Raw genomic sequence first — 8,483 nt, 5'->3', positions numbered from 1 at the left:
TCCCATGCTCTGAATAAACTCTATTCTGTACTAAAAGATTAAAAAAAAAAAAGATGGTTGTCAGATGCCATTTGGATGCTGTAACCCAAAGCTGTGTTCTCTATAAAATCAGCCAGTGCTGTTAACAATTTGAGTTGAGCTCTTTTAGCTACATGCATACAAATACAAGATAATTAAGGTGATTTTACACGTAAATTTTACTTATATGTATATGTGTGCATCATATGTGAACAGTGTCCGGGGAGGTCAGAGAAAACATTGTATCACCTGGAACTAGAGACAGAGGCAGTTATACCATTAATGGGTGCTGGAATTGATTCCAGATCCTCTGCAAGAACTGAATCACTGAGCCATCTTTCCAGTCCTCAGGTCATTCTAAATTTTAGTATTAATCCTGTAAATAACATTGCATTGAACATCTGCTGGATGATGTCCTCATTAATTGAAAAATGGAGACAAAGAAGCTTTCTTGTCACAAACGGATTTGAATGCTGGTAGCTGTCTCACACTACACAAACAAAGGTTTTATACAGTAAGTGGAACTACTGAATTAAAAGGTCAGGAAGCCCACGTTTTAGTATGTTTTATGATAATGAATCAGTTGCATGTATTAACATAGGATAAATGGTAACTAACCAGATAAAGTCCCTCATTTATGCAGCAACATATATTCACTAATTCACAAATGTGTCACAAAACCAAAATTCTTCCCCAAAAACCTTCATTGTAAACCAGGATGTTACTAATGTTTAACCTAGGGTTCAAATCAGAAGTATAAGAGTGAAACTTGAAATGCTTTTATACAACAGTTTGTAGACCCTAATTGTTCAGAAATATAATCCGGTTAAGACAGGGATAAAGATCAAGGGAATGGCCAACCAATGACTGGCCCAACTTGAGACCCCTGACACCATTAATGATACTCTGCTATGCTTGCAGACAGGAGCCTAGCATAACTGTTTTCTGAGAGATTTCATTCAGCTAGTGAAAACGGATGCAGAGCCCCATGGGAAAACAGACTCAGGGAGTCCTGTGGAAGAATATAGGGAAAGATTGAGGGAGCCAGAGGGATTAAGGACATCACAAGACCTACAGAATAAACTAACTTGAGCTAATGGAGGTTCACAGAGATTGGTCCACCAACCAAACAGCATAAGTGGGCTGCACCTAGGCCCCCTACACAGATGTAGCAGATGTGTAGTTTGTTCATTTGGGTCCCCTAGCAATTAGAGTGGAGACTGTCTCCAGCTCTACTGCCTGCCTTTGGATCCCTTTTCCTTAGCTGGGCTGCTTTGTCTGACCACAGCGGGAGAGGATGTACTTAGTACTGCTGAGACTTGATGTACCTGGGTGGGTTGGTACCCATAGGGGGCCTCCCCCTCTCTAAAGAAAAGGGAATGAAGGAATGAGGGAGGGGACTGTGATCGGGCTATAAAGTGAGTAAGGAAAAAATATAGGTAATTGGAAACAATATTTGAATATCGTTTCAGATGAAAATTGGTCACTTTTGCAAATACACATTTTGAATTTCAAAATTTATTTATGAGCAGGTTTTCTTTTGCTGTGTGTGTGTGTGTGTGTCAGAGTACCATGGTTCCCACCCCTGGAACAGGGCCGGCAAGGCACAGAACTCCACAAGTGTTGATCATTGTTGTGGGCACAAGGCTTGTTTGTTTAATAGTGTACATAATTTCCCATTCCTCCTTTGAGGAATGTCCTTTGTGACAAGGTTAAGAACTCCATAATCAGAGACAGCATGAGCCTAGGAGGCGAGAGTGTGCCTAATGTCTCAGCAAAATGATAAATGCTAAGCCCTTCAGAACAGCCTTTAAGGCTGTGGAAAAGAACCCTGAAAACATTAGCTCAAAAATATAATTTCTCAAATATGCAAAATATAAGGATGAAATATGAATTGTATAAGGAGCTTCACAGATCTAAAGGAACAGAGGCAGTTGCACTGTGATACAGCTTGTCAGAAAGATACTAAAGAAGGAGATTTAGGGAATAGTGATTTTTAGGACAAAATCCCACCCAGCTAAGTTTGTTTATGCTTACAAAAGCAGGTGGATTTCTGACCTAAGGTCAGCCTGGGACAGAGGAAGTTTCGGTCCAGGCCCATGCATGGTAGGAACGGTAATTTCAGGGCAGGCTATCTTATTGTCTGCTTGCAGTCTCTTATACTAGTCAAGGGGCTGGGGTCATGGGATGATGATTTATAGGATAATCAAAAGGGAACCTGAGGTAAAGACTGAATTCATATGTAAATAAAAGATGGGGCTTTTGATCTACAGGAAATGAGCTATCCAGAGAATTTTTAAGAATTGCAAAAAAAAAAAAAGCTGTCTCAAGCAGAGAGCCGTTTGGAGATTTCCAAGGAAAGAAGAACATAGAGTGTTGGGGTTCAGGAATCACCACACAAATCATATGAACACTGATCTCACTCAGTTAAGCAAGGATAATTTATTGAACACACACCCTAATACTGGTCAGACCAGAGACATAGTTCAGAATTATCTGAACCCTGACAATGGATATCTATTTCTGACAGCTTATAACACAAGCTCATACACAGATGTAGGAAGTGCTGCCTGGTGGTCAGTTCTGATTCAAGTCATTTTAGACATAACAGTTCATATTGAACTCTGATTTGATGGGTCTTAAGTAAAGTTTTGTGAAATTTCTTAAGATTATCAAACCTCATACAGAACATTCAGAACATACAGAACAAAACAAGGTATGTGGCCAGCATTTCCTTTCTCTGAGCCAAGCCACTTCTCTGTGAGTAACTGACAGGTATGTTACAGTAACAATATGAAAAACTAGCAAGCATGGAACAAAATGGCTACAGTTATTCTGGGTTGGGGAGGGTGTCAGACCACATCAGAGAGCAATCTGAAAGCTATCTGGAACAGAACAGAGACTGTAAACTTGCAACCCAAGATATGTCCTTTGTTTTGCTGCTCTCAAACATCCCTTTTCTCAGAAACCCTCTTTACACAGAAGCTGGTCTTTGGTATGTAGTGTGTGTGTGTGTGTGTGTGTGTGTGTGTGTGTGTGTGTTCATCAGTAGAGAAACCGAAAACTCAGCAAACTACCTTTAACATAGAAAACAGTACATTAAAAAATTCAGTGTAAGGCAAGAGTGAGTGGTGGCACATGCCTTTAGCCCCAGCACTTGGGCAGCAGATGCAGACAGATCTCTTGTGAGTTGGGGTTAACCTAGTCTACAAAATTGAGTTTCAGATATGCATATATATTCACTATAGTTTATACATGTATTCATATATATAGTTTAACATTGTGAAAACCTATTACATTTTTCTGAAAAATATTCTCTTCCAAAACACAATCTAATAACTACTACACAAACACTTTTCTACAATAAAAAAATTTAAATTCAAAACTTGCAGCATTTGTGGCACTAAATATTTAAAAATAATAAATTAATATAATGAAATATAAACATAGCAAACTTCTGGATTTGGGGCTCAGTACATTATTAAATAACTAGAGTGCTAACATTTTTCAGATTGAATTTTATATTTCAAGTATTAATTCTTGTAAACCAAACTTTCAATTATCTTCCTTATAACCTTATGAATAAATAAAGGTGTTTCTCTCAAGCATTTTCTACAGAACTCTAACAAACATGTTGGTCTTGTGAATTTCACTGATATACTATCTACACCAAAATCTTCACCATAAAAAGAACTTGAACATTCTGAATCAGAGTCCAGCTCATGTAACCTGCCTAAGTCCCAAGTGAAACTACATACACTAATTATCTGTTCTTTTTCAGCTGGGGAACTGACCAGATTCAAAGCAGAAACTCATGGGCTGACACACTCACACATGCGCGCGCGCACGCACACACACACACACACACACACACACACACACGAGCACACACACAAAGATCAAGCTTCAAGATGCCTAATGTGGTATCTATATTAAATTACTGGTTTTCTCCGTTGTCACCCTGTTCTTTTTCCACTGTACAAGGTTACATGAGGTGATAAGTAGCAGTTTTTAGTAACGTGTAATAATATAACCACTGGCCCCTATGATGAAAGAAATTATTATTTCCAGTCTGCGTTAAGTGGATTGTACATCTTTATGACTGGGGTGGCACTGATAAAAGAGATCACATCACTGAAGACACAGGCTTTTAAAAAGTCACTAAGCTTTAATTTACGCCACTCATTATGGCTTGGGTCATTACATATCGAATGTGTACTGCAGAAACACAGAATCACCACTAAGTCAAAGGATGTAAAGGAATGTGGTAATTGAGCCACTAATGGCCACTTGTTCTTCTAGACACTAGCATTCCATGTACATTAATATAGCTCCAGTAACAGGGTTTTGTCCACCCAAAATGTAAATGTAGCCATTCAGATCTGTCACATCCACACCCTCCGGACATAGCAAATGGTCAGTCAGTTGATGAAGATTATTTTGGGCTGACTTATATACCCATTCGCCATTCCTGGGCTCAACACTGAGACAGATGTCATGGTCTGGAAAAATAGAGGCAGCTAAGGTGGTGAGAGTTCTAGCGTGACTTACAAGGTAAGTCACAGGCATGGACATTTTGCAAATTTCCCCCGTCGTATGGGTCACAGCAGAGAAAGGGATGTTTGAAGTGTCCAAAGAAAACCATCATTCTTTTAACACTATGGGGTGGGACTTCTTCAGGGACAACAGTATTGCTGGTGTCACTGTTATCCTTACTACTGCTGCGGCTGCTGTGGCTGCTATTTGGCTTGGACACCACTGGCTTGTACAACCTATCACCAAATCGCAGCTGCAGGAGGGCCCCTTCAATAACTTCCAGGCAGTACTTCTTCACAATAGGCTTGGTCAGTAGCCCTCCCAGGTAGTCCTGATCTTCTGCAGGGAAGTGTGCCCAACGAATACACTTAAAGACTTCCCCAGCGCTGGGGCCCCGCTCTTTGGGAGCAGCCTCCAGCCACTGCACCGCCACATGACACACAGTCTTCTCACTCTCTACATCCAGGCTGTCCAGACGCAGGACGGCCAGCAGCTGGGCCAGGGTCAGATCTGCCAGCGTCTCCTCCCGAATGGAACCCATCCTGCTGAGCTGCTTGAAGTTGTGAGCTATGAAGGACTGGGCCTGAGATCGCAGCTTGTGGTGGTCAAAGGCGTCGGCAAACTTGAGGATGGCAGTGCAGTTGGTCAGGTCAAGTCGGCGAGCCAGGAAGGAAGCACAGGCTTCACGCACATACTCCAGCTGGAGCATATCTGAGGCCGCGTACAGGCGCTGCACGTTGGCCTCACTGAGCGACACGCGACCAGTGTAGCAGTAGTCCACCAAGACCTCGAAGGACTCGGCGTCCACGTCGTGGATCGTCACGCTGGCCTGCTGGCTCTCGTACATGCCCCCCGTGAACATGCTCTTTTTTTTTTTTTTTTTTTGTAAAAAGGCTTTATTGCATTGATTATACTCATAGGGTTTCTCTCCAGTATGTGTCCTTATATGTATTCGGAGATTACTGTGTTGTGTCAAGGCTTTATCACACTGATTACATTTGTAGGGTTTCTCTCCAGTATGTATTCTTCTATGTATTCGAAGTTGACTTTGATCTGCAAAGGCTTTACCACACTGATTACATTCATAGGGTTTCTCTCCAGTATGTGTTCTTTTATGTATTATGAGATGACCATTTTGTGCAAAGGCTTTATCACATTGATTACATTTGTATGGTTTCTCTCCAGTATGTGCTCGTTTATGTATTCTGAGATTAATGTTTTGTAAAAAGGCTTTATCACATTGATTACATTTGTAGGGTTTCTCTCCAGTATGTGCTCTTTCATGTATTCGAAGTTGACTTTGATCTGTAAATGCTTTACCACACTGATTACATTCATAAGGTTTCTCGCCAGTATGTGTTCTTTTATGTATTATGAGATGACCGTTTTGTGAAAAGGCTTTGCCACATTGATTACATTTGTAGGGTTGCTCCCCAGTATGTGTTCTTTTATGTCTTCGAAGTTGACTATGATATGTAAATGCTTTACCACACTGATTACATTCAAAAGGTTTATCTCCAATATGTATTCTTTTATATATTTGAAGACTACTGTGATATGCAAAGTCTTCACCATATTGAATAACTTCATAGGGTTTTCTCCAGTATGAATTCTTTCAAGTTGTTGAGGATGACTGTAACCTTCAAAGGCTTTACCATCTTTAGTACATCGATAGGGTTCCTCTCCAACATGACTTCTTTCATGCCTTCCGCATCTTCTAGAACTTTGACAGTGTTCTTCAGCATTCTGGTCTTCCCAATTGTAGCCTATGGCGCTGAGGTTCCTGTAGGTCTCCAGCATCACATCTTTGTAGAGACTCTTCTGTGAAGAATCCAGCAAAACCCATTCTTCCTGAGTGAAGTTCACATGCACATCTTCATAGCTAACTGCATCCGTGCCGCGGCTTCGGACCTTGCCTGAACGTCCCTCAGAGCACCCAGTATGCAAGTCGTGAACATGCTCTTGAAGTAGGTAGGGGCAAGCGGCCGCCAGCACGTTGCGGTTGCACGAGAACAGGCGCCCCGTGCCGGGCCCACTGCCGGGCGTCACCACCTCGATGGTCACATCGCACAGCAGCCGCGCGTCGTAGAAAGACTTGAGCTGTGCCAGGAGGGCTGCCGAGTGGGCCGCGTCCTTTAGTTCCTCCGGGCCCGTGAAGAAGGCCGACACCGAGGGCTTGGAGATCCTCTTGGGCCGCCTCCCGCCGCGGGGACTGGCGAGGCGGCGAGAGCGCGGGGCGTCTTCCCGGGACTGCATGGTGGCGATGGCGGCGGGGCGCCGAGGGCGAGAACGGCTGCAGGCGCCTGGCTCCTCCCCACGCCTCCCTCGCCGACGCCGACACAGCGGCGTCCCAGAACAGACTCCGCTCGCGGCCGCGATTACTCAGCTGGGCCTTCGCCGCGGTGCCGCCTCCCTTTATCTCGTAGCCCAGGGCCAGCTTATCACACGCACCTCGGTAAAGTTACCACCCATACGAAGGGAGTAGACCCAGCAGGGGATAGTACAAGTTGCTTTTCGCGCCTCGAGGCATGATGGGAGTTTTTTGGTTCCAGGGCGGAAACTGAAAGACAGCGGCTGCTTTGCATTTTGGGAGTTGTAGTTCAACCATAGTTGTGATCCTTTTTGGCTGTTCATTGTTTTCAGGCTGTACTAGGAACCGCCAGTTCTCTTGGGATTTATCATTGGGTTTAGAATTTATGGTTTGAAATCTTCATTAATCCTTCTGTTCTGATATGTGTTTGTTTTTTCAGCAATAATATTATTTGGCAAGATTGATGATTAAAAGAGCTACATTGCCTTGTATATACAACGCTTAATAGTTTTGTTTTACAAAACAAAACAAAATGATAAATAGGAGTGCCATTCCTGGAATATAAAAGGCAAGAGAGTTTTAGTTTTTTTCCAGTATTTTCTTGAAAATGAACACTGATTTAATAGGAGTCTACAGAAAAACATTTTAAAGTATCTTGAGAAAATTTTCTGGCTTGGTTGGTACATTCGAAAAGGTTTTATTTTAGCATAGTTTTAGGCTCGTAGGAAAACTTAACAGAAAGTGCAGGAAACTCCCAACAGCTATGTCCCACAGTTTCACCTATTAATACCCATCTTGATGCCACCTGCTTTAGTGTAAGATTTGTTGATAAATCTTATCTTGTTAGATAAATGGTTACAGATACATCAATATTAATAATGTTTATAACGGAGTTCACTCTTTGTGTTGAAAAAAATCTGCAGGTTTTGGGAACCTGAAGCTCCCAAAAGTTGTCCTCTGGCCTCCAAACACGTGCTGAGCAAGGTGCCTGTGCACAAAACCAAATATTTTAAAATAGAAACTGCCAAACCTAAAGGCAACTCTGTAGACTTCAGTATTTTTGTTTACCTATAGGCTCACCATTTCAGTTTTCTGGTGCTTCACTTTTTATTAATGGCCCTTGCATTCAAGCTCAGTTTCCGGAATGCAAAAGCCTCACATTAGAAAACAGCCTACAGTCTGTCTGTAGAACGTTCCAAGACAGCCTAAGCTACAAGGAAGAGCTTAAATTCAAGTGTTATATCTGAGACAGAGTCTTACTGTGAAAGTGTGCAATCCCCGAGCTTAAATCACCGAGGCTGACTGTGAAATTGTGCAATCCCCGAACTTAAACCTCTAAGAACAACCTGGTGACATTTTCAGCATCAAGTACTTTACTTTTACTGCTACTTGATAAAAGGCAAACTGTCAGGAGCCATCTAAAAGAGGCTAATGGTAGCAGGAGACTTTCCTGGAGGTGGCCTAAGTTTTTGTATGGCCTAAGATATCTTCAAGAGGCAAGGTCCTAAGAGACTTCATCTCAGGATTGCTTCTTGTAGCTAATATGCCTTTCCTGACATTCTTATAGAGTCTGAAGATTCCTAGGCATTAGATCACCCTATTGAGCAAATTTTCTACA

General features: G+C 42.2%; 2 pseudogenes across 2 annotated transcripts; both read right to left on the bottom strand.

The window, feature by feature from the left end:
* Nucleotides 1-4,079: 4,079 nt before the first annotated feature.
* On the bottom strand, nt 4,080-6,810 carry LOC308420877 (kelch repeat and BTB domain-containing protein 7-like; annotated as a pseudogene). Its single transcript has 2 exons — nt 6,511-6,810; nt 4,080-5,419 (listed from the first exon to the last, which is right to left on the bottom strand). The product of its transcript is annotated as a kelch repeat and BTB domain-containing protein 7-like (transcript).
* Nucleotides 5,482-6,486, bottom strand: LOC308420845 (annotated as a pseudogene). The gene has a single exon. The product of its transcript is annotated as an uncharacterized misc_RNA (transcript).
* Nucleotides 6,811-8,483: the final 1,673 nt, after the last annotated feature.

The sequence above is a fragment of the Micromys minutus genome (genome assembly GCF_963924665.1).
Source record: "Micromys minutus genome assembly, chromosome: 5".
Classification (NCBI taxonomy): Eukaryota; Metazoa; Chordata; class Mammalia; order Rodentia; family Muridae; genus Micromys; species Micromys minutus.
This window is presented reverse-complemented; position numbering and strand designations above follow the sequence as displayed.